Source organism: Bufo gargarizans, chromosome 3 (genome assembly GCF_014858855.1).
Source record: "Bufo gargarizans isolate SCDJY-AF-19 chromosome 3, ASM1485885v1, whole genome shotgun sequence".
Classification (NCBI taxonomy): domain Eukaryota; kingdom Metazoa; phylum Chordata; class Amphibia; order Anura; family Bufonidae; genus Bufo; species Bufo gargarizans.
The window spans coordinates 383,503,677-383,529,959 of NC_058082.1; the positions used below are offsets into that span (position 1 = coordinate 383,503,677).

Below are 26,283 nucleotides of genomic sequence, written 5' to 3' on the forward strand. Positions count from 1 at the left end.
GCACATGGTAGTTTTGCATTTTCTGTGCCTCCACATGGTGTTTTTGTCTCCTCTGTGCCCCCTTCACATGGTAATTTTTGCCTCTTTAGTGACCCCCCCATATGGTAATGCCTTCTCCACATGGTGGTTTTGCCTCCTCTGTGCCGCCTCATCACTGTAGTTTTGCCTCCTCTGTGCCCTTTCTTTGCGGTGGTTTTGTCTGCCTAATGCCCTTTCCTTAAAATGGTTTTGCCTCCTGCACACTTTCAATGGGTCAGTTTAACCACCTCCCGACCGCTGTACGCGTATATGCGTCCGGGAGGTGGTTGCTTTATTCCTCCTGGACGCATATACGCGTCTTCTCGCGAGACGCGAGATTTCCTGTGAACGCGCGCGCACAGGCGCGCGCGCTCACAGGAACGGAAGGTAAGCGAGTGGATCTCCAGCCTGCCAGCGGCGATCGCTCGCTGGCAGGCTGGAGATCCGAATTTTTTAACCCCTAACAGGTATATTAGACGCTGTTTTCATAACAGCGTCTAATATACCTCCTACCTGGTCCTCTGGTGGTCCCTTTTGTTAGGATCGACCACCAGTGGACTCAGGTAGGTCAGTACAGTCCCACAAAACACCACACTACACTACACCCCCCCCCCCCCCCGTCACTTATTAACCCCTTATAAACCCCTGATCACCCCATATAAACTCCCTGATCACCCCCCTGTCATTGATCACCGCCCTGTCATTGATCACCCCCCTGTCAGGCTCCGTTCAGACGTCCGCATGATTTTTACGGATCCGATCCATGTATCCATGGATCCGTAAAAATCATGCGGACGTCTGAATGGAGCCTTACAGGGGGGTGATCAATGAAAGGCGGGTGATCACCCATATACACTCCCTGATCACCCCCTGTCATTGATCACCGCCCTGTCAGGCTCCATTCAGACGTCCGCATGATTTTTACGGATCCGATCCATGGATCCGTAAAAATCATGCGGACGTCTGAATGGAGCCTTACAGGGGGGTGATCACCCATATACACTCCCTGATCACCCCCTGTCGATGATCACCCCCCTGTCATTGATCACCCCCCTGTAAGGCTCCATTCAGACGTCCGCATGATTTTTACGGATCCGATCCATGTATCCATGGATCCGTAAAAATCATGCGGACGTCTGAATGGAGCCTTACAGGGGGGTGATCAATGACAGGCGGGTGATCACCCATATACACTCCCTGATCACCCCCTGTCATTGATCACCCCCCTGTCATTGATCACCCCCCCTGTAAGGCTCCATTCAGACGTCCGCATGATTTTTACGGATCCGATCCATGTATCCATGGATCCGTAAAAAATCATGCGGATGTCTGAATGGAGCCTTACAGGGGGGGTGATCAGGGAGTCTATATGGGTGATCACCCCCCTGTCATTGATCACCCCCCTGTCATTGATCACTCCCCCCCCCCCCTGGTAAGGCTCCATTCAGCCATTTTTTTTGGCACAAGTTAGCGGACATTTTTTGTTTGTTTTTGTTTTTTCTTACAAAGTCTCATATTCCACTAACTTGTGTCAAAAAATAAAATCTCACATGGACGCACCATACCCCTCACGGAATCCAAATGCGTAAACATTTTTAGACATTTATATTCCAGACTTCTTCTCACGCTTTAGGGCCCCTAAAAAGCCAGGGCAGTATAAATACCCCACATGTGACCCCATTTCGGTAAGAAGACACCCCAAGGTATTCCGTGAGGGGCATATTGAGTCCATGAAAGATTGAAATTTTTGTCCTAAGTTAGCGGAAAGTGAGACTTTGTGAAAAAAAAACCAAAAAAAAATCAATATCCGCTAACTTATGCAAAAAAAAAAAAAATTCGAGGAACTCGCCATGCCCCTCATTGAATACCTTGGGGTGTCTTCTTTCCAAAGTGGGGTCACATGTGGGGTATTTATACTGCCCTGGCTTTTTAGGGGCCCGAAAGTGTGAGAAGAAGTCTGGGATCCAAATGTCTAAAAATGCCCTCCTAAAAGGAATTTGGGCCCCTTTGCGCATCTAGGCTGCAAAAAAGTGTCACACATGTGGTATCGCCGTACTCAGGAGAAGTTGGGGAATGTGTTTTGGGGTGTCATTTTACATATACCCATGCTGGGTGAGAAAAATATCTTGGTCAAATGCCAACTTTGTATTAAAAAATGGGAAAAGTTGTCTTTTGCCAAGATATTTCTCTCACCCAGCATGGGTATATGTAAAATGACCCCCCAAAACACATTGCCCAACTTCTCCTGAGTACGGCGATACCAGATGTGTGACACTTTTTTGCAGCCAAGGTGGGCAAAGGGGCACCTTTCAGATTTCGCAGGCCATTTTTTACACATTTTGATTGCAAGGTACTTCTTACACATTTGGGCCCCTAAATTGCCAGGGCAGTATAACTACGCCACAAGTGACCCCATTTTGGAAAGAAGACACCCCAAGGTATTCCGTGGGGGGCACAGCGAGTTCCTAGAATTTTTTATTTTTTGTCACAATTTAGCAGAAAATGATGATTTTTCTTTTTTTTTCTTTTTTCCTTACAAAGTCTCATATTCCACTAACTTGCGACAAAAAATAAAAAATTCTAGGAACTCGCCATGCCCCTCACGGAATACCTTGGGGTGTCTTCTTTCCAAAATGGGGTCACTTGTGGGGTAGTTATACTGCCCTGGCAATTTAGGGGCCCAAATGTGTGAGAAGAACTTTGCAATCAAAATGTGTAAAAAATGCCCTGCAAAATCCGAAAGGTGCACTTTGGAATATGTGCCCCTTTGCCCACCTTGGCAGCAAAAAAGTGAAAAAGTGTGACACATCTGGTATCGCCGTACTCAGGAGAAGTTGGGCAATGTGTTTTGGGGTGTCATTTTACATATACCCATGCTGGGTGAGAAAAATATCTTGGTCAAATGCCAACTTTGTATAAAAAAATGGGAAAAGTTGTCTTTTGCCCAGATATTTCTCTCACCCAGCATGGGTATATGTAAAATGACAGCCCAAAACACATTCCCCAACTTCTCCTGAGTACGGCGATACCAGATGTGTGACACTTTTTTGATGCCAAGGTGGGCAAAGGGGCACATATTCCAAAGTGCACCTTTCGGATTTCACCGGTCATTTTTTACAGATTTTGATTGCAAAGTACTTCTCACACATATGGGCCCCTAAATTGCCAGGGCAGTATAACTACGCCACAAGTGACCCCATTTTGGAAAGAAGACACCCCAAGGTATTCTGTGAGGGGCATGGCGAGTTCCTAGAATTTTTTATTTTTTGTCACAAGTTAGCGGAATATGAGACTTTGTAAGAAAAAATAAGAAATCATCATCATTTTCCGCTAACTTGTGACAAAAAATAAAAAGTTCTATGAACTCACTATGCCCATCAGCGAATACCTTAGGGTGTCTACTTTCCGAAATGGGGTCATTTGTGGGGTTTTTCTACTGTTTGGGCATTGTAGAACCTCAGGAAACATGACAGGTGCTCAGAAAATCAGAGCTGCTTCAAAAAGCGGAAATTCACATTTTTGTACCATAGTTTGTAAATGCTATAACCATTTTTTTTTTTTGCCCAAACATTTTTTTTTTATCAAAGACATGTAGAACTATAAATTTAGCGAAAAATTTATATATGGATGTCGTTTTTTTTGCAAAATTTCACAGCTGAAAATGAAAAATGTCATTTTTTTGCAAAAAAATCGTTACATTTTGATTAATAACAAAAAAAGTAAAAATGTCAGCAGCAATAAAATACCACCAAATGAAAGCTCCATTAGTGAGAAGAAAAGGAGGTAAAATTCATTTGGGTGGTAAGTTGCATGACCGAGCAATAAACGGTGAAAGGAGTGTAGTGCCGAAGTGTAAAAAGTGGCCTGGTCATGAAGGGGGGTTTCACCTAGCGGGGCTGAAGTGGTTAAAACTCTGCTAATGCACCGTTTGTCATCCGCGTCTGTGGTTTCAGTCCGTGCTACTTCTACACTGTGGTTTTGCCTCCTCTGTGCCACCTCCACACAGTGTTTTTGCCTCCTCCACACTGTGGTTTTGCCTCCTCCTGAAAAAGTTAGAAAAAGTTATAACCTCAAGGTCAGAGAAACAAATAGTTTAAGTCCCCCATTGTGATGACCATTAATATGATTAGCAACTGGTGTATTACGGAGTTTGACAATATCAATATTAATATGTTCGCAGCCTCCACCTAAATTCTCTCTGTCTTGCCAATGTAATCTTTTGGACATGTACACTGGTAAATATAGATTGCACACGACCGTTGTTGTGTTCCGTTCCGTAAAATGGGGTTCCGTGATCCGTATCCGTTTCCGTGTGTCTTCCTTTATTCTTGCGTGCCTCTGCATTTTTTCATGGTCCCATTGACTTGAATGGGTTCGCGAACCGTTTTTCGGGAAAAAAAATTGGACAGGTTAGATTTTTTTGATGGACTGAAACCACAGACGCGGATGACAAACGGTGCATTAGCCGAGTTTTAAACTGACCCATTGAAAGTCACGAAAAACTGAACAACGGACACGGAATGAAACAACGGTCGTGTGCATGAGGCCTTACAGTTGATAACATTGAAATTGATGCCATTCTCACAGTATTTAAGCCACAGCACCCAAACATGGCAGGGTGGGTCAGTGTGTGACAAAGGTTAAAAAATTATTTAAAGGGAGTCTGTCACCTCCATATGGCCATATACACTGCTTACATGGCTCTGCAGCACACCTATACAGGATTGTAACAGTACCTTTGTTCTCTTCTTTAGACTTGCACCAGCAGGAAAAACGAAGTTTAATTCATATGCAAATGAGCACTCGCAAGTGCCCAGGAGGGCGTTCAGTGTGTAAGTGCCCAGGCTGCTTTGCCTTCTTTTCATTTTACTCCTCCCCAGCCTCTGCCTTTGCCCGCCCTCCAAGTCTCTTGCCTCATCGATAGGTCTGGACTTGGAAGGCGGGCAAAGGGCCGATGCGCTCTGCTAGGCGAACTGGGGCCGATGCGCTCTGCTAGGCATGAGAGAAATACAAAGTACCAGAACAGAATACAGATACAAGAACATACTAGAACAGGCATAGCAAGACATAGCAGGATGCATCACAGACCAAGGCATAGCAAGAACATGGCAGGACAAAACAACATTGACATCTTAAGGACACATGACGTACATGTATGGTTCCGATCACCGGCGGGTGGTGATCGGAACCCGGTGCCTGCTTAAATCATTGAGCAGCACCTAGGCTAAATGCGCCGGGGGGGTCCTGTGACCCCCTCCCCCCATGTCGGCAATCGCAGAAAACCGCAGGTCAATTCAGACCTGCGTTTTTTTGCGTTTCCGGGTTATTCGGGTCTCTGAAGACCCGAACAGGATGTGGATGGTGGTGTGATTTCACCCCACCAATCACCATCCAGCGATCCAGGCCCCGATCTGTGCCCCAGCACCCCCCATCTGAACTTCAGGTACATAGGGAAAGTTTGGGTTAGGCAGGGAAAAAAAGGGAAAGTTAGTTGCGTTAGCTTTGATTGCATCACCCTAAGTTAGGGTGTCTGGGGTCCACAGCACAGCTGTGTGACCCTAGACCCCCCAGGGGTGCTGCCGCTTGCACACTTTTTTGGGGTGCAGGATTTATTTTTATTTTTTTGTGTACACTGATTGTGGCCGACACTCTTAGCGTTCGGCCACTGTTAGCGAATCGCACACCCCACCGCTAATCAACTTTGGACAGTTGATCAGCGGTTTAGAATTATTATTTTTTTCACATTTTTTGCCCTTTTTTTTTAATTTATTTTTTCTGTTAGTTTTAGGGTTAAGTCCGCCAACACCCATGCCCCCAGACACACGTACACCAAATAAAGATTTACACACACGCACATACACACGCAGACACACACTCCCCTATGGCCCGCCGGACGTTCTCGGCCGAGGAGGCATATACGCCCAGCTTGCCTCCGCCTCTGAGAGTCCCAGTGAGGACCCCACATTCCTGTTGTCATCCGTGTCCTCCTAATCATCGAGCGATGATAACGAGCCGCCAGGCGGAGCAAGGGGACCGCCATGTTAGGGACCCTGTGGCCCAGCCTAGTTCCGAGCAGCTCTGGGGCTCGTACTGGTTTCCCGGCCCACCAGTTAAATCCACCGGAGCACCCTGCCGGTGAACTAGTCTGGTGTAGCCCAGAGCGATACGAGCCCGTGATTCCTGATTTTGTAGGCCAATCAGGAATCCAGATTTCCACACTGGGCTACACTGAATATTACTTTTTTTGTAATTTTTTTCAGTGACCCACTGGTGGAGCAGACGAACCTGTACACCCAACAGTTCGTTGCTCAACACCCAGGCTCCTTTTGGGCCAGTCCCGGTGGCTGGATGCCGGTCAGTGCAGCCGAAATTAGGACATTTTTGGGGCCTCGTGTTGCATATGGGCCTGGTCAAGAAACCCAGTGTCAGGCTTTACTGGAGTGGGGACATCCTATACCAGACCCCACTTTACAGTACGGCCATGACACGCTCCCAGTTTGAGGCCATCCGGAAATGTCTGCATTATTCCGATAATTCTGCATGCCCCCCTCCCCCGAGGTGATCCTGCCCATGACCGTCTGTATAAGATACGGCCGGTCATTGATCACTTTGGGGCCAAATTCATGGAGGCCTATGTACCTGGAAGGGAGGTCTCGGTTGATGAGTCTCTCATTGCGTTCAAGGGGAGACTCATTTTCCGCCAGTATGTGCCCTCCAAGCGGGCGAGGTATGGCGTGAAGCTATACAAACTTTGTGAGAGTACTTCAGGGTACACTTACAAATTTCGTATATACGAGGGGCGAGATTCCCGGATTCAACCCCCAGAATTTCCCCCCCACTCTGGGTGTTACCGGGAAACTTGTGTGGGACCTTATGCACCCACTGCTGGATAAGGGTTACCACCTGTACATGGATAATTTTTCTACCAGTATCCCCTTGTTCCAGTCCCTTGCCGCCAGATCCACGTCCGCTTGTGGGACAGTGTGAAAAAATCAACGCGGCCTCCCTGCCCTCCCCCTCCAGGTACCTATCCCCAGGGGTGAGACCCGTTCCCTTACCACTGGAAACCTGTTGCTGGTCAGGTATAAGGACAAGAGGGATGTTCTTAAGCTGATCACAATTCATGGTAACGGCATCACACCTGTCCCCGTGCGAGGTACCGCGGCAACGGTCCTCAAGCCCGATTGTATAGTCGACTACAATCGGTATATGGGAGGAGTTGATCTCTCTGAACAACTCTTTTGTGCTGTCCTGGAGCGCTGGCAACACAGGGACATTCCTCCAGTTCTATGAGGCAGTCCTCAAGGCCCTGATCTTTTCAGACCGGGAAAGAGCAGGCCGGAGTAACCTCAGGAACTGTAGGCGCCCGGATCGTCCCTGGCCAACACTTTCCAGGTGTGGTCCCCCATAAAGTTGCCAGCTGAGTCCCCACAATTGATAAAGTTGCCCGCTGAGTCCCCACAATTGATAAAGTTGCCCGCTGAGTCCCCACAATTGATAAAGTTGCCCGCTGAGTCCCCACAATTGATAAAGTTGCCCGCTGAGTCCCCACAATTGATAAAGTTGCCCGCTGAGTCCCCACAATTGATAAAGTTGCCCGCTGAGTCCCCACAATTGATAAAGTTGCCCGCTGAGTCCCCACAATTGATAAAGTTGCCCGCTGAGTCCCCACAATTGATAAAGTTGCCCCCCGTGGCCCCCCATTGCATATAGTTGCCCCCCGTGGCCCCCCATTGTATATAGTTGCCCCCCATTGCATATAGTTGCCCCCCGTGGCCCCCCATTGCATATAGTTGCCCCCCATTGCATATAGTTGCCCCCCGTGGCCCCCCATTGCATATAGTTGCCCCCCATTGCATATAGTTGCCCCCCGTGGCCCCCCATTGCATATAGTTTCCCCCAGTGGCCCCCCATTACATAAAGTGGCCCCCCCATTACATAAAGTGGCCCCCCATTACATAAAGTGGCCCCCCCATTACATAAAGTGGCCCCCCCATTACATAAAGTGGCCCCCCCATTACATAAAGTGGCCCCCCCATTACATAAAGTGGCCCCCCATTACATAAAGTGGCCCCCCATTACATAAAGTGGCCCCCCATTACATAAAGTGGCCCCCCCATTACATAAAGTGGCCCCCCATTACATAAAGTGGCCCCCAGTGTTCCCCCATTACATAAAGTGGCCCCCAGTGTTCCCCCCCATTACATAAAGTGGCCCCCAGTGTTCCCCCATTACATAAAGTGGCCCCCAGTGTTCCCCCCATTACATAAAGTGGCCCCCAGTGTTCCCCCATTACATAAAGTGGCCCCCAGTGTTCCCCCCATTACATAAAGTGGCCCCCCATTACATAAAGTGGCCCCCAGAGGGCCCCCATTTACATAAAGTGGCCCCCCATTTACATAAAGTGGCCCCCCCATTTACATAAAGTGGCCCCCCCATTTACATAAAGTGGCCCCCCCATTACATAAAGTGGCCCCCAGTGTTCCCCCCATTACATAAAGTGGCCCCCCATTACATAAAGTGGCCCCCAGAGGGCCCCCATTTACATAAAGTGGCCCCCCATTTACATAAAGTGGCCCCCCATTTACATAAAGTGGCCCCCCATTTACATAAAGTGGCCCCCCATTTACATAAAGGGGCCCCCCATTTACATAAAGGGCCCCCCAGTGTCCCCCCATTACATAAAGGGGCCCCCAGTGTCCCCCCCCCCATTACATAAAGGGGCCCCCAGTGTTCCCCCCCATTACATAAAGGGGCCCCCAGTGTTCCCCCCCCCCCCCATTACATAAAGGGGCCCCCAGTGTTCCCCCCCCCCCATTACATAAAGGGGCCCCCAGTGTTCCCCCCCCCCCCATTACATAAAGGGGCCCCCAGTGTTCCCCCCCCCCATTACATAAAGGGGCCCCCAGTGTTCCCCCCCCATTACATAAAGGGGCCCCCAGTGTTCCCCCCCATTACATAAAGGGGCCCCCAGTGTTCCCCCCCATTACATACTATTGACTACAATGAGAAAATTTTAAATTGCTGCCATTTCAACATTGTTAATGGCAGAGTTGTTAAACTTAATATATTCGGTTAATAGGTGACTAGAATTCAAATGTTTAAAAGTGGGCGGAGTCTACATCAGCCAATAAAATTTCAGCTATATGTTTTAATGGGAAAAATTCAAACTGCCGCTGCTCTTAGACTGTTAATGGCAGGTTCCTCAAACTTGGTACAGTTGGACAATTTAGGATTAGGATTAAAATTCCGAAAAGTGGGCGGGGCCAAAAACAACAAATCAGATTTCTTTGATTTCAATGGGAAAATTGAAAAATACAGAAAATTGAAAAATGCTGCCATTATTGATGTCAGGGGATTCGAATCTCAGAAATCAGGTCATAGATTACTTCGGTTTAAAAAATTTAAAAAGTGGGCGGAGCCAACAACAACAAATCAGATTTTCCCTATTGACTTCAATGAAAAACCTTTAAATTGCTGTCATTCTCACAGTATTTAAGCCAGAATACCCAAACTTGGCACCGTAGGTCATTGGGTGACTGGATTCAAAAATGTATAAAAAGTGGGCGGAGTCTACAACGGCCAATCAAATTTTGTTGTTTATTTTAATGGGGAAATTTAAAACTGCCGCTGATCTTACACTGTTAATGGCAGGGTCCCCAAACTTGGTACAGTTGGACAATTTAGGATTAGGATTGAAATTTAGAAAAGTGGGCGGGGCCAAAAACAACCAATCAGATTTCTTTGATTGATTTCAATGGGAAAATTGAAAAATGCTGAAAATTTAAAAATGCTGCCATTATTGATGTCAGGGGCTTCAAATCTCAGAAATCAGGTCATAGATTGCTTCGGCTTCAAAAATTGAAAAAGTGGGCGGAGCCAACAACGACAAATCAGATTTTTCCTATTCACTTCAATGAGAAACCTTTGAATTGCTGTCATTCACACAATATTTAAGCCAGAATACCCAAAAAGGCACCGTAGGTCATTGGGTGACGGGTCAAAATTTTTTAAAAAGTGGGCGGGGTCTACAACGGCCAATCAAATTTCAGCCATTTGTTTAAATGGGAAAAATTCTATCTGCCGCTGCTCTAAGACTGTTAATGGCAGGATTCTGAAACTTGGCACAGTTGGTCACTGGAGGACTGTGCCAATTTATATCTCATTTTGGGGATGCTAAAAAAGTGGGCGGGGCCACAAACAACCAATCAGATTTTCCCTAATGACTTCAATGAGAAAATTTTTAATTGCTGCCATTTCAACATTGTTAATGGCAGGGTTGTTAAACTTAATATATTCGGTTAATAGGTGACTCGAATTCAAATGTTTAAAAGTGGGTGGAGTCTACAACGGCCAATCAAATTTTAGCTATATGTTTTAATGGGAAAATTTAAAACTGCCGCTGCTCTTAGAGGGTCAATGGCAAAATCACTAAACTTGGAACAGTTGGTCAATGGGTGACTGGAATTTAAATTTTAAAAAGTGGGCGGAGACTAAAATAGCCAATCAAATTTCAGCCATTTTACTTAGACCACCAGGTGACCCCCCCCCCCCAGACTACCATGTGACCCCTCACTCCGACCCTTAGGTGCACCCACTCCGACCCTTAGGTGCACCCACCCCGACCCTTAGGTGCACCCACCCCGACCCTTAGGTGCACCCACCCCGACCCTTAGGTGCACCCACCCGACCCTTAGGTGCACCCACCCCGACCCTTAGGTGCACCCACCCCGACCCTTAGGTGCACCCACCCCGACCCTTAGGTGCACTCACCCTAGTCTTTAGGTGCACCCACCCCGACCCTTAGGTGCACCCACCCCGACCCTTAGGTGCACCTACTCTGATCCTTAGGTGCATCCAACTCGACGGCTTTATATATATATATAAGAGGTTATTGGTTGTGTGCAAGTAGCCTTAACAGTAGCATGGCCCTTGCCTGTTTCTGGTGGTAATCACACTAGTTGTTTGAGTGTTTCATCTGGAAATCATTAACAAAACAGTGTTCTATAGTTAATGAATTCTTGATGATGCTGATGTACCATGACTCCCACAAGGGCTGATGTGAAAGGGCAAAAGATTGACCAATTGGCAAGCGGTTTGCTTGTTCATGTGCCAATCTGAAGGAATACGATCAATAAGGAGTCATAAGATAGCTCATTATTGATGGTGCTACATTAGATGTTTAAGGTTTAGCCACTTTTAGCACTATGAATGTTTTGAAACTAAAACTACCAAGGGCATTATAATAAATGCAGAATAGTGAGCCCATAGTAGTTTCAATGTCGCAGCAGCTGGAGTATCAAAGATTACTAATCCCCTGTATTTGACACAGAAATCACACACAGTGAAGTAAATTATAATTGAAGATTTTCCTAGATTTTATGAAAGACAGGAGACAAACATTATGCTATAAGATTTTTCTTTTTACTCCCAGAAGCAAAGAGTTAACATCATTAAACAGAAACAAAGTCTTTACAAGATATGTAAATCAATGTTTAGGAAGAGCCAATCAGTATGCACCACAGGTTATTTCTTAATGAAATGGTGAAGGGTAACAGGAAGTATGAAACCTTAACCTCCATCATAATAAAACAGTGGTTGAAAGATGAAGTAGGGTTTGATGACTCTTTGAACAAAAAAAAACTATCTTGAAAATAAAGTATAAGAGTCGGGTCAATAGGGTGCAATAATGTTCATATCCTATTTTTCATAGAATCTATATTTTCCTTTATTAAAATTAGGAAAATCTACACAATTTTAAATCAAGACAGGAGACTCAGTTATGCAAGTCCAAAGCTTATGTTCTTTGATATGACCATTGTAACGGTATCATCCGTGTCACCGTCTAGTATTTCCTTCCTCCCTTGAAATAGCTCCGCCAAGTAATCCACAGAGCAATAAATCGCTATTATCGCCAAATAAGTCTATACATGAGCCCAAGCTGAATGCGAAAAATACTTTACTGGAAGGCCCCTACATTCAAAAATGCAATTTCTTTTATCCCCTGCTCCCATGCAAGGGAGACACCCACAACAAACATACATTAACCAATAACACAAAGGTTACAACCCACATAACATCCTCCCGTCTGCCTGTGATATAATTATGGTACAATGGTTAACATAATTATCCCAGGCAGGACAATACACAATGTCCTCTGTCCTGGAGACAACCAAGGTGTAATTCCATTATCTCTCAGGACAAAGAGAAATCGCCAATAAACACGGGGAGACAATAGGACAGACATCACTTACTCAAATATACAATGTCCCACTGTCACAACCAGACAGCTGAGAAGCTCTGACAGAGGCCTTTCAGAACCTCCTCCTTGAGTTTCTGTGTTGTGGTATTCAGCTCCTCCTCTCGTTAGCCTATCTCAGCTGTCATGTGTTGGACTAATTGCTTCCCTTTAAATTCTTCCCCAGAAGGCTTTTCTGGGCGGCTTATACTACTTCCTGGAGTGTGTGTGCACGCTGACTCTGTCCTCCTGTTTGCTTCAAAGCTAAGTGTTGTACCTTTATCTGTTATTTTCTGTTTGCTGGATCCCAGGTGACCCTGACTCCCTCTGTATCTTGTGTAGGGAGCCGGTGGTCGTGTCCCCTCACTATTGTAGGGTGCTCAGGGCTTTATAGTCAAGGTTCGTGGATATGCAAACCTCCACCATTCGGATCTTTGCATAGGCTGAGCAGCCAGGGAAAGTGCCAGGTCTTCTGCAGGGGTCTCCCTTGGTTCCTTAGTTTTTGGATCCAGTGAGTCGTTTATACATGTTGCTTTGCCTTGTTTCCTGTACACCGTCCGTGACACCCACCCTTTACAATACACATAGACATTTAACACATACCAAAATGGCACAAATTAGACCAGTAATTCAAAAGTTAGTAGAAGTCTCTTTGGCCTGGCTGTACTCATGGCTTTTCTGTCCAAAACCGGTTCTACACAGTCTTTTGTCCTGGAGACAATTGAGAAGTGATCCACTTATCTCCCAAGGACAGAGGCCAGACTCCATTAGCCACATGGTAGCAAAAGACAGCAAAATACATGAACTTATATAACTATGCCTCTATTGCATAAAACCGGTGCATACAACATGGGACCGTAATCACATGGTAAGAGGCTGGCAAGCACTCGTGGCAACCTCAAAAGAGGGGAGTTTGTCACAACCATAAACAGAATAATAACAATACTTAACTAATGGTTACTGAAATAATACCATGGCATTGTGTCATTCTGTTCAAAAATTAAAAGGTGTTAACAGTTGATTCAGAGGACAAGTTGGCTGCTTTTAGAATGTCCCATGGGGATCCTCCGGCTTGTCTAACTTTAGTAGACATTAGGCTGCAACGATTAATCGATGTAATCGATTATATTCGATAACTGGATTCGTTGTCGACGAATCCAGTTATCGAATAATCGCCGATTCGTTGCTATGCGGGCGGTCGCTGCATCTTTATTTTACCTTTTTACAATGACGCTCCTGTAACAGCCAGGCAGAGCGGACGGCGGCGTAACGTCACTCACTCACGTGACACGCCTGCTCCGCCTCCTTCATTCATGAGGTGGGCGGAGCAGGTGCGTCACGTGAGTGAGTGAGTGACGTTACGCCGCCGTCCGCTCTGCCTGGCTGTTACAGGAGCGTCATTGTAAAAAGGTAAAATAAAGATGCAGACGTGATAAATCCGACTTATAAGCATCGGGGCCGGGGCTGTTATGGGGAGGGGGGAGGATCTGTCTATGGCACTGCTATGGGGAGGGGGGTCTGTGTATAGCACTGCTATGGGGAGGAGGGGGGGTCTGTGTATGGCACTGCTATGGGAAGGGGGATCTGTGCACTGTTATGAGGAAAGGGATCTGTGCACTGTTATGCACAGATCCCCCTCTCCATAACAGCGCCACCCACAGATCCCCCTCTCCATAACAGCGCCACCCACAGATCCCCCCCTCCATAACTGCGCCGCCCACAGATCCCCCTCTCCATAACTACGCCACCCACAGATCCCCCTCTCCATAACTGCGCCGTCCACAGATCCCCCTCTCCATAACTGCGCCGTCCACAGATCCCCCTCTCCATAACTGCGCCGTCCACAGATCCCCCTCTCCATAACTACGCCGTCCACAGATCCCCCTCTCCATAACAGTGTCGCCCACAGATCCCCCATAATAGTGTCGTCCACAGATCCCCCATAATAGTGTCGTCCACAGATCCCCCATAATAGTGTCGTCCACAGATCCCCCATAATAGTGTCGTCCACAATTTGTTTTAATATGGCCTTTGAACATATTTTTTCAAGTAAGATCATATAAACCTCTGTTTTGTAATTTTGTCGTTTTTGCCGATTAATCGGCAACTAATCGATTATTCAAATAATCGTTAGCTGCAGCCCTAGTGGACATAGCTCCTCTAGTGGAGTGTGCACTAAAAAGAGAAGTGTCCACCCCAGCTAAGGACATAGTTTGGGAGACCTTAGCTAGGGTTGCAGTTGACACTGGTAAGTGGGGTTTACAATATGAAATGAGGAGTTGAGATAATGATGGATTTCTGAGATATAAGGTTCTACGTTTGTACGATTGTCGTTATCTAACTACAAAAAGTTTTTCGTGTAGAGGGAAAGGAGGGTAGAAGCACTATACATATATAGCGGCTTTTAGGTTGCTGCGGATCCACTCGGGTACTGAAACATCAAGTTGTATTCTGTCTTGAAGCAGTCCCAGAAAGACAGCCACCCAGTAACCTTTGAAAAATAAAGATAAAATTAGAATGATGTTAGATTAACAACACTATGAATGTGTTAAAAATACATATTGCTGTACTTACCACATTAGCTTTGAGCAGCTGCGCTGAGATACCTCAGGTGCTAAATAAATCTTCACTGATCTCCCTCCAGAGCCGCTGGGTGAAGTGATGGTCAGCATGGTAATGTCAGTGTGGTCCCATAGAGTGGGGCATGTCTCCACCTACAGTAAAAGGAAGAGATAATCAAATGATTTTTGTATTCCTTAGAAGAAAAAAAAATTACCTTCTAAGCACCAGTGTCCGTCTTAGAATGCCCAAAGCTGTACTATACATTTATGGTGACTTTCAGGTTGCTGCAGATCCATTTGGGGCCTGAACCTCCAAGTTGTAGTCCCTTTTAAAGTGGTCCCGGATAGATTGCCATCGAGTGGTAACCTGTTTATCTGTGAAAAAAATATAAAATTTGAATGATATTAGGCTAACAACACTATGCATGTGTTAAAAATACATATTGCTCTACTTACCACATTGGCTCTGAGCTGGCACATGTAAGGGTCTGTCTGCGACACAGGAGCTTTTGCCTCCCCTGTTTCGGGCAGGCCTCTTTGGTCAGAGGGACAAATTTTCTCTTCCTCTGAACATAGGGGGCTGCCCAAAACAGGGGGGAAAAAAACGCTCCTCTGTCTCAGACATCTCCTTATACTCAGAGGGAAAGAACTGTTGTCCCTCTGACCGTAGGGGCTGCACAAAACAAGGGAAGCCAAACCCTCTTCTGTGTCAGACAGCCCCTTACACTCAGAGGGAAAGAACTGTTGTCCCTCGGAATGTAGTGGGCTGCCGAAAACAGGGGGGCTAAACCCTCCTCTGTCTCAGACAGCCCCTTACACTAAGAGGGAGAGAATAGTTGTGCCTCCGACCATAGGGGGATGCCCGAAACAGGGGAGCAAAACGCTCCTCTGTCTTAGACAGCCCCTTACATTAAGAGGGAGAGGAAAGTACATGATTTTTCCATTCCTTAAAAAAAAATTACCTTCTTAGCGCCAGCATTCGTCTTAGGAACCCCAAAGCCGCAATATATTAATAGCAGCTCTAAGGTTGCTGCGGATCCACTCGGGGCCTGAACTACCCAGTTATAGTCCGTCACGAAGCAGTCCCAGAAAGACCTTTGAAAAATAAAAATAAAATTAGAATGATGTTAGATTAACAACACTATGAATGTGTTAAAAATACATATGGCTGTACTTACCCACATTGGCTCTGAGCAGCCGTGTTGAGATACTCCCAGGTGCTGAATAATTCTTCACTGATCTCTCTCCAGAGCCGCTGGGTGAAGTGATGGTCAGCATGGTGATGCTCAGTGTGGTCCCATAGAGTGGGGCATGTCTCCACCTATACAATTTTTTTTTAAATATAAACTTTTATTTTTTAGTTATCATACAAAAAGATACATAACAATATACCATTTACAATGCTATAAAATCCAAAAGTCCGTCAGTTCTAGTCCTTAAAGCATAGTTAAATATGATTTCATGCAAATACCCATAATTATATAGATATTAACTAAAATCAAATAGAGGTCTCACTGCCTGGGGGGGAAGCAGGACCAACCCGGCATCAAAGGGTTTAGCATTACAGATAGAAAACGAGATCTTATTTAATATTATTATTATCTCTATACTGGGAGGGAGCATAGGCCCGAGGCCCGGGCGGCCCACCGAGCAGCGAACACGCACCCCCCACGGCCTCCCTCAGACGTAAGTAAGCACCACGGACAGGACCAACACCCGTCTCCACCTATACTAAAATGAAGAGATAATCAAATGATTTTTCTATTCCTTAAAAAAAGAAATTACCTTCTAAGCGCCAGCGTCCGTCTTAGAATGCCCAAAGCTGCAGTATACATTTATGGTGACTTTCAGGTTGCTGCAGATCCATTGGGGGCTTGAGCCTCCAAGTTGTAGTCCCTTTTAAAGTGGTCCCGGATAGATCGCCATTGAGTGGTAACCTGTTTATCTGTGAAAAAAATATAAAATTTGAATATTAGGCGAACAACACTATGAATATGTTAAAATACTTGTTACTCTACTTACCACATTGTCTGTGAGCTGCCACATGTAAGGTCCTGTGTGCAACAGAAGAGCTTTTGTCTCCCCTGTTTCGGGCAGGTCTCTTTGGTCAGAGGGACAACTTTTCTCTCCTTCTGACCATAGGGGGCTGCCGAAAACAGGGGGCCCAAACCCTCCTCTGTCTCAGACAGCCCTTACACTCAGAGGGAAAGAACTGTTGTCCCTTGGACTGTAGTGGGCTGCCGAAAACAGGGGGGCTAAACTCTCCTCTGTCTCAGACAGCCCCTTGCCCCTTACACCTTACACTAAAAGGGAAAGAATGTTCTCCCTCGGACTCAGTGGCGTTGCTAGGGCTGGTGTCACCCGGTGCGGTAGAAAATGGTGTCACCCCCCCTGGGACGAGTCACGTAGGGGACGTCCATCAAGCTCCGCCCTGCCCCCGCCGCGCCGCTGACATCCCTTCACTGAGCCTGCCGACCGACCCAAGCGGTAACCCACACTGCCCCACATAAAAAATATGCCCCCCACACTGCCCCACATTAAGTAATATGCCCCCCCACACTGCCCCACATTAAAGGGGTTCTGAACTTTGTTTTAACTGATGATCTATCCTCTGGATAGATCATCAGCATCTGATCAGCAGGGGTCCGACACGCGGGATCCCCGCCAATCAGCTGTTTGAGAAGGCAGCGGCGCTCCAGCAGCGCCGCGGCCTTCTCACTGTTTACCGCTGGCCCAGTGACGTCACGACTAGTATCAACTAGCGTGGGCGGGGCTAAGCTCTGTTTACTTGAATGGAGCTTAGACGCGCCCAGGCCATTTGATACTAGTCGTGACGTCACTGAGCCAGCGGCGCTGCTGCCTTCTCAAACTGCTGATCGGCGGGGGTCCCGGGTGTCGGACCCCCGCTGATCAGATGCTAAACAAAGTGCAAAACCCCTTTAAGTAATATGCCCCCCCACACTGCCCTCAATTATGTACTTTGCCCCCCACTAAGTAATTTTTCCCCACACTGCCCTCCATTATGTAGTTTGCGGCATTTCCAGGAAATGCACTTTAATGCTCCATGAGTCATGGAGCATTAAAGTGCATTTCCACCTTCTGTTCAAGCTTTACCCTGGCTGGAGGCCCCAACCCCCTGCCCCCCCTAAATATAATAAATACTATAATGGGGTATTAAATTAAATCTAAATATAAAGTCAATATGCGCTCTCTGCGCTACCTACCACACCTCCTCCTCCCTCAGTTGCGGCAGTGGCAGGTCTGGCTGGCTGTGTGAGTGACTCACCACCCCATCCATTAGCTCCAGACTCCAGTCCTGGGCCTGCAGGCTGCTCCTGCAGTGCAGCCGCGGCGGCGCTACTCACCAGGTAGTCACACCCCCTTCTCCACGTGACGGCCGGACCGACATCCTTGCTACTGAGTAAGGAGTAGTGATGGGAAGTTCGGATCTTTTAGGTGAATCGGTTCATTTGAATCAGCTCATTCAAATGAACCGATTCATGAATTGGATCTTCGGTTCACTTGCTGAGTCACTGACTGCTGAGTTGACTCGCAAGTGAACCGAAGACTCTAGGTGCCGGTGCGCATGCGCAGATGCTATACATTCGATTCACTTGCTGCTGACTCAGTGCAGTCGGCTCTTCAGCTCTCTAATTAGTAGTGAGTCAGGATCAGGAAGAGTGATTGATTATAGTGATAGTGAAGGGAAGCTGAGGCTGACGCCGGACAGGAGGACTCAGGAGTCAGAAGCTGTCACTGTGGTGTGCAATGTGCATTGTTACCCACAGTGACAACAGTCTGACACTGACAGGAGTACAAGGAACCAAGTGAAGTGAAATGTGAATGCACAGGGAAAACTATGTGCTGAATTGATAACAGTATTACAGTAACACAGTCACTGGCTGATAATAAAATAGTCCCCACTGTCATCACTAAGGAAAATAACTAGTGTGCAATTTGTGCACGATTTTCTAATAAACCTGAAGAGAGATTGTCACCCTGTCGGATCCGTCCTGCCACCGCTCCGTCCCCGGATCCCATTGACTATAATGGGGACGGGGTGGAGCTCCAGCACAGCAGTTTGCGGTGAGAGGCCGCCGGACTAAAAAGTTGGACATGCAGTACTTTTAGTCCGGCAGCCTTTCGCCATGCACTGCCTTGCTGCGCCGGAGCTCCACCCTCGTCCCCATTATAGTCAATGGGGACGGAACGGTGGTCCGGCGAAATAACGGCAGGACAGATCTGACAGGGTGAACAGCCTGTCGGATCCGTCATGCCGCTAGTGTGGAAGTAGCCTTACAATCTCATGGCTTCTGAGCAACAGATCGCGTGGTCTTCACAGTCATCTGCTGCCCAGAAACAATGATTCTGTAGGGGGACGAGCAGTAGCCATCCCTCATCCTCATGCACATGGCTCACAGGCTCAATATAGAGTAAGATAAAGATATAACACACTCCGTCTCCCACATGAACGGTGACATCTCTTTTGACAGCCAATTTGATCCTAAAGGGTTAATTCAACCTGGAATCTAAACTCTGTGTCATCTGTCACTTCTCTTAGGCTACTTTCACACTAGCGTTTGATCGGATCCGTTATGAACGGATCCGATCATAATAATGCAGAAGGAGGCTCCGTTCAGAACGGATCCGTCTGCATTATATTAGCAAAAAAAAAGCTAAGTGTGAAATTAGCCTGAGCGGATCCGTCCAGACTTTTACATTGAAAGTCAATGGGGGACGGATCCGCTTGAAGATTGAGCCATATTGTGGCATCTTCAAACGGATCCGTCCCCATTGACTTACATTGTAAGTCTGGACGGAGCCGCACGCCTCCGCACAGCCAGGCGGACACCCGAACGCTGCAAGCAGCGTTCAGCTGTCCGCCTGTCCGTGCGGAGGCGAGCGGAGCGGAGGCTGAACGCCGCCAGACTGATGCATTCTGAGCGAACTCACGAGCGGACAGCCGAACGCTAGTGTGAAACTAGCCTTATCTCTCTGCTCCTATCCCTGACCCTGGGTTCAGACCTGAGCGTTCTGAAACGAGCGCTCTGTATGCACGATTGTACGGGCGTTTACAATCGCGCATACAGAGACAAGCGAACACACATTGTCGCGCGTTCCCGAATATCTCTGTGTACGGGAACGCGCGACAAAATGCCCCAAAAAAGCTCAAGAACTTGTTTGATCGTCGGGCGTTTTACAGCGCGATCGTACGTGCTGTAAAACGCCCAGGTGAGAACCATTCCCATAGGGAATCATTGGTTTCTCCTTGTTGAGCGTTTTACAGCGCGTAGGAACGCGCTGTAAAACGCTCAGGTGTGAACTTAGGGTTAATCTTATCACTGCTTCAACAAAAGCAGCCAGACAGCCTCAGCCTCAGTGTGATGTAACCTGTTCTACCCTCTGACTCACGGCTCTTTTAACTCAAAGAATCGAATGAGTCACAAACTAAGTCGGATCTTTAGATTCTTTTAACTTGTGACTCATTCGATTCCTTTCTATTCTGACTCCCTGCACTTGTGTGACTCAGACGACTCGATTCAGAGAGCTGCTGGTGTGCTGTGCTTGCCTTGCCCCCTCAGCTCTGGTCGGTGATTGGTTGGTGGGCGGGGAGGGGAGGGGCTGGCAGAAGCCAGCTTCCACTCTAAGCTCATATTACGCTCCTCCCCGTCCCTCCCTCAGGCTCCCTGCTGCCAGCGTCTCTGCATTTTCTGTGTGACTGAGCTGAGCCGTTTCAAAACGGCTCGGATCAGTCAAGGAGAACTCCGGCGGCCGCGGGTGACACCCCATCAGACTGGTGTCACCCGGTGCGGCCCGCACCCCCCTCGCAACGCCACTGCTCGGACTGTAGTGGGCTGTCCAGAAAAGGAGAGCCAAACGCTTCTCTGTCTCTAAAAGCCCATTACACTAAGAGGGGGAGAATAGTTGTGCCTCTGACTGTAGGGGGGATGCCCGAAACAGGGGAGCAAAATGCTCTTCTGTCTTAGATAGACCTTTACACTAAGAGGGAGAGAACTGTTGTCCCTCCTAATGTAGTGGGCTGCCCAAAACAGAGGAACCAAATGTTACTTGTCTTAGACAGCCCCTTACACTTAGAGGGAGAGGAAAGCAAATAAGTTTAAGTTAACAAAACTATGAATGGGGAGTCAAATGCTTCTCTGTCTCAAACAGCTCCTTAAACACAAAAGGGAGAGGACAGTTGTCCCTCTGACTGTAGGGGGCTGGCCAAAACAAGGGATCCAAAAGCTCCTCTGTCTCAGACAGCCCCTTAGGCCTGGTTTACACCTAAGGCTGAGTTCACACGGGCGAGATTTCCGCGCGGGTGCAATGCAGTAGATGAACGCATTGCACCTGCACTGAATCCTGACCCATTCATTTCAATGGGGCTGTGCACATGAGCATTTTTTTTCATGCATCACTTCTGCAATGCTTTAAAATCGCAGCATGTTCTATATTCTGCCTTTTTTTACGCAGCCCCTGCCCCATAGAAGTGAATGGGGCTGCGTTAATAACGCATTGCATCTGCAAGCAAGTGCGGATGCAATGCGTTTTTCACTGATGGTTGCTAGGAGATGTTGTTTGTAAACCTTCAGTTTTTTATCACGCGCGTGAAAAACGCATCAAAACGCATTGCACCCGCGCGGAAAAAACAGGAGCTTCTTTGGGGCGTAGCGTCGTGCGTCCCCCATAGGGATATATAGCACAAACGCGCGCATGATGCGCGATTTTTACTTTCATTTTCGCAATGCGAAAATAAAAGTAAAGATAGAGTGGCGTACGCGCAAAGCGGGATGCGCAGGTGTGAACCCTGCCTTACACTTAGAGGGAGAGAACTGTTTTCCCTTAACCACCTCCCGACCGCTGTACGCGTATATGCGTCCGGGAGGTGGTTGTTTTACTCCTCCTGGACGCATATACGCGTCCTCTCGCGAGACGCGAGATTTCCTGTGAACGCGCGCGCACTCACAGGAACGGAAGGTAAGCGAGTGGATCTCCAGCCTGCCAGCGGCGATCGCTCGCTGGCAGGCTGGAGATCTGAATTTTTTAACCCCTAACAGGTATATTAGACGCTGTTTTCATAACAGCGTCTAATATACCTCCTACCTGGTCCTCTGGTGGTCCCTTTTGTTAGGATCGACCACCAGAGGACTCAGGTAGGTCAGTACAGTCCCACCAAACACTACACTACACTACACTTCCCCCCCCGTCACTTATTAACCCCTTATTAAACCCCTGATCACCCCATATAAACTCCCTGATCACCCCCCTGTCATTGATCACCGCCCTGTCAGGCTCCGTTCAGACGTCCGCATGATTTTTACGGATCCGATCCATGTATCCATGGATCCGTAAAAATCATGCGGAAGTCTGAATGGAGCCTTACAGGGGGGTGATCAATGACAGGCGGGTGATCACCCATATACACTCCCTGATCACCCCCTGTCATTGATCACCGCCCTGTCAGGCTCCATTCAGACGTCCGCATGATTTTTACGGATCCGATCCATGGATCCGTAAAAATCATGCGGACGTCTGAATGGAGCCTTACAGGCGGGTGATCACCCATATACACTCCCTGATCACCCCCCTGTCATTGATCACCCCCCTGTCATTGATCACCACCCTGTCAGGCTCCATTCAGACGTCCGCATGATTTTTACGGATCCGATCCATGGATCCGTAAAAATCATGCGGACGTCTGAATGGAGCCTTACAGGGGGGTGATCAATGACAGGCGGGTGATCACCCATATACACTCCCTGATCACCCCCTGTCATTGATCACCCCCCTGTCAGGCTCCATTCAGACGTCCGCATGATTTTTACAGATCCGATCCATGTATCCATGAATCCGTAAAAATCATGCGGACGTCTGAATGGAGCCTTACAGGGGGGGTGATCAGTGACAGGGGGGTGATCACCCTGATTACCCTGATCACCCCCTGTCATTGATAACCCCCCTGTAAGGCTCCATTCAGACGTCCACATGTGTTCTGTGGATCCGATCCATGTATCCATGGATCCGTAAAAAATCATGCGGATGTCTGAATGGAGCCTTACGGGGGGGTGATCAGTGACAGGGGGGTGATCACCCTGATTACCCTGATCACCCCCTGTCATTGATAATCCCCCTGTAAGGCTCCATTCAGACGTCCGCATGCGTTCTGTGGATCCGATCCATGTATCCATGGATCCGTAAAAAATCATGCGGATGTCTGAATGGAGCCTTACAGGGGGGGTGATCAGTGACAGGGGGGTGATCACCCTGATTACCCCGATCACCCCCTGTCATTGATAACCCCCCTGTAAGGCTCCATTCAGACGTCCGCATGCGTTCTGTGGATCCGATCCATGTATTCATGGATCCGTAAAAAATCATGCGGATGTCTGAATGGAGCCTTACAGGGGGGTGATCAGTGACAGGGGGGTGATCACCCTGATTACCCTGATCACTCCCTGTCATTGATAACCCCCCTGTAAGGCTCCATTCAGACATCCGCATGCGTTCTGTGGATCCGATCCATGTATCCATGGATCCGTAAAAAATCATGCGGATGTCTGAATGGAGCCTTACAGGGGGGGTGATCAGTGACAGGGGGGTGATCACCCTGATTACCCTGATCACCCCCTGTCATTGATAACCCCCCTGTAAGGCTCCATTCAGACGTCCGCATGCGTTTTGTGGATCCGATCCATGTATCCATGGATCCGTAAAAATCATGCGGACGTCTGAATGGAGCCTTACAGGGGGGGTGATCAGTGACAGGGGGGTGATTACCCTGATCACCCCCTGTCATTGATAACCCCCCTGTAAGGCTCCATTCAGACGTCCGCATGCGTTCTGTGGATCCGATCCATGTATCCATGGATCCGTAAAAATCATGCGGACGTCTGAATGAAGCCTTACAGGGGGGGTGATCAATGACAGGGGGGTGATCAGGGAGTCTATATGGGTGATCACCCCCCTGTCATTGATCACCCCCCTGTCATTGATCACCCCCCCCTGGTAAGGCTCCATTCAGCCTTTTTTTTTGGCACAAGTTAGCGGACATTTTTTGTTTGTTTTTGTTTTTGTTTTTTCTTACAAAGTCTCATATTCCACTAACTTGTGTCAAAAAATAAAATCTCCCATGAACTCGCCATACCCCTCACGGAATCCAAATGCGTAAACATTTTTAGACATTTATATTCCAGACTTCTTCTCACGCTTTAGGGCCCCTAAAAAGCCAGGGCAGTATAAATACCCCACATGTGACCCCATTTCGGAAAGAAGACACCCCAAGGTATTCCGTGAGGGGCATATTGAGTCCATGAAAGATTGAAATTTTTGTCCTAAGTTAGCGGAAAGTGAGACTTTGTGAGAAAAAAAACAAAAAAAATCAATATCCGCTAACTTATGCAAAAAAAATAAAAATTCTATGAACTCGCCAGGCCCCTCATTGAATACCTTGGGGTGTCTTCTTTCCAAAGTGGGGTCACATGTGGGGTATTTATACTGCCCTGGCTTTTTAGGGGCCCGAAAGTGTGAGAAGTAGTCTGGGATCCAAATGTCTAAAAATGCCCTCCTAAAAGGAATTTGGGCCCCTTTGCGCATCTAGGCTGCAAAAAAGTGTCACACATGTGGTATCGCCGTACTCAGGAGAAGTTGGGCAATGTGTTTTGGGGGGTCATTTTACATATACCCATGCTGGGTGAGAAAAATATCTTGGTCAAATGCCAACTTTGTATAAAAAAAATTGGAAAAGTTGTCTTTTGCCAAGATATTTCTCTCACCCAGCATGGGTATATGTAAAATGACCCCCCAAAACACATTCCCCAACTTCTCCTGAGTACGGCGATACCAGATGTGTGACACTTTTTTGCAGCCAAGGTGGGCAAAGGGGCACCTTTCGGATTTCGCAGGCCATTTTTTACACATTTTGATTTCAAGGTACTTCTTACACATTTGGGCCCCTAAATTGCCAGGGCAGTATAACTATGCCACAAGTGACCCCATTTTGGAAAGAAGACACCCCAAGGTATTCCGTGGGGGGCACGGCGAGTTCCTAGAATTTTTTATTTTTTGTCACAATTTAGCGGAAAATGATGATTTTTCTTTTTTTTTTCTTTTTTCCTTACAAAGTCTCATATTCCACTAACTTGCGACAAAAAATAAAAAATTCTAGGAACTCGCCATGCCCCTCACGGAATACCTTAGGGTGTCTTCTTTCCAAAATGGGGTCACTTGTGGCGTAGTTATACTGCCCTGGCAATTTAGGGGCCCAAATGTGTGAGAAGAACTTTGCAATCAAAATATGTAAAAAATGCCCTGCAAAATCCGAAAGGTGCACTTTGGAATATGTGCCCCTTTGCCCACCTTGGCAGCAAAAAAGTGTGACACATCTGGTATCGCCGTACTCAGGAAAAGTTGGGGAATGTGTTTTGGGGTGTCATTTTACATATACCCATGCTGGGTGAGAAAAATATCTTGGTCAAATGCCAACTTTGTATAAAAAAATGGGAAAAGTTATCTTTTGCCAAGATATTTCTCTCACCCAGCATGGGTATATGTAAAATGACACCCTAAAACACATTCCCCAACTTCTCCTGAGTACGGCGATACCACATGTGTGACACTTTTTTGCTGCCAAGGTGGGCAAAGGGGCGCATATTCCAAAGTGCACCTTTCGGATTTCACCGGTCATTTCTTACACATTTTGATTGCAAAGTTCTTCTCACACATTTGGGCCCCTAAATTGCCAGGGCAGTATAACCACCCCACAAGTGACCCCATTTTGGAAAGAAGACACCCCAAGGTATTCTGTGAGGGGCATGGTGAGTTCCTAGAATTTTTTATTTTTTGTCGCAAGTTAGTGGAATATGAGACTTTGTAAGAAAAAAATAAATAAAAAAAATCATCATCATTTTCCGCTAACTTGTGACAAAAAATAAAAAGTTCTATGAACTCACTATGCCCATCAGCGAATACCTTAGGGTGTCTACTTTCCGAAATGGGGTCATTTGTGGGGGTTTTCTACTGTTTGGGCATTGTAGAACCTCAGGAAACATGACAGGTGCTCAGAAAATCAGAGCCGTTTCAAAAAGCGGAAATTCACATTTTTGTACCATAGTTTGTAAATGCTATAACTTTTACCCAAACCATTTCTTTTTTTTGCCCAAACATTTTTTTTTTTATCAAAGACATGTAGAACTATAAATTTAGCGAAAAATTTATATATGGATGTTGTTTTTTTTGCAAAATTTCACAGCTGAAAGTGAAAAATGTCATTTTTTTGCAAAAAAGTCGTTACATTTTGATTAATAACAAAAAAAGTAAAAATGTCAGCAGCAATAAAATACCACCAAATGAAAGCTCTATTAGTGAGAAGAAAAGGAGGTAAAATTCATTTTGGTGGTAAGTTGCATGACCGAGCGATAAACGGTGAAAGTAGTGTAGTGCCGAAGTGTAAAAAGTGCTCTGGTCATG

General features: G+C 47.0%; 2 long non-coding RNA genes across 2 annotated transcripts in view; one reads left to right on the forward strand and one right to left on the reverse strand.

Annotated features, from left to right (window-relative positions):
- Nucleotides 1-4,793: 4,793 nt before the first annotated feature.
- The window catches only part of LOC122933264, a 29,146-nt gene continuing 7,656 nt past the window's right edge, over nucleotides 4,794-26,283 (forward strand). The window contains exon 1 of the long non-coding RNA XR_006388406.1: nucleotides 4,794-4,850. This is a non-coding gene — a long non-coding RNA (uncharacterized LOC122933264). The remainder of the gene's footprint in view (nucleotides 4,851-26,283) is intronic.
- On the reverse strand, nucleotides 14,536-15,134 carry LOC122933265. The gene is made up of 3 exons (XR_006388407.1): nucleotides 15,081-15,134; nucleotides 14,831-14,970; nucleotides 14,536-14,747 (listed from the first exon to the last, which is right to left on the reverse strand). It is a non-coding gene; the product is annotated as an uncharacterized LOC122933265 (long non-coding RNA).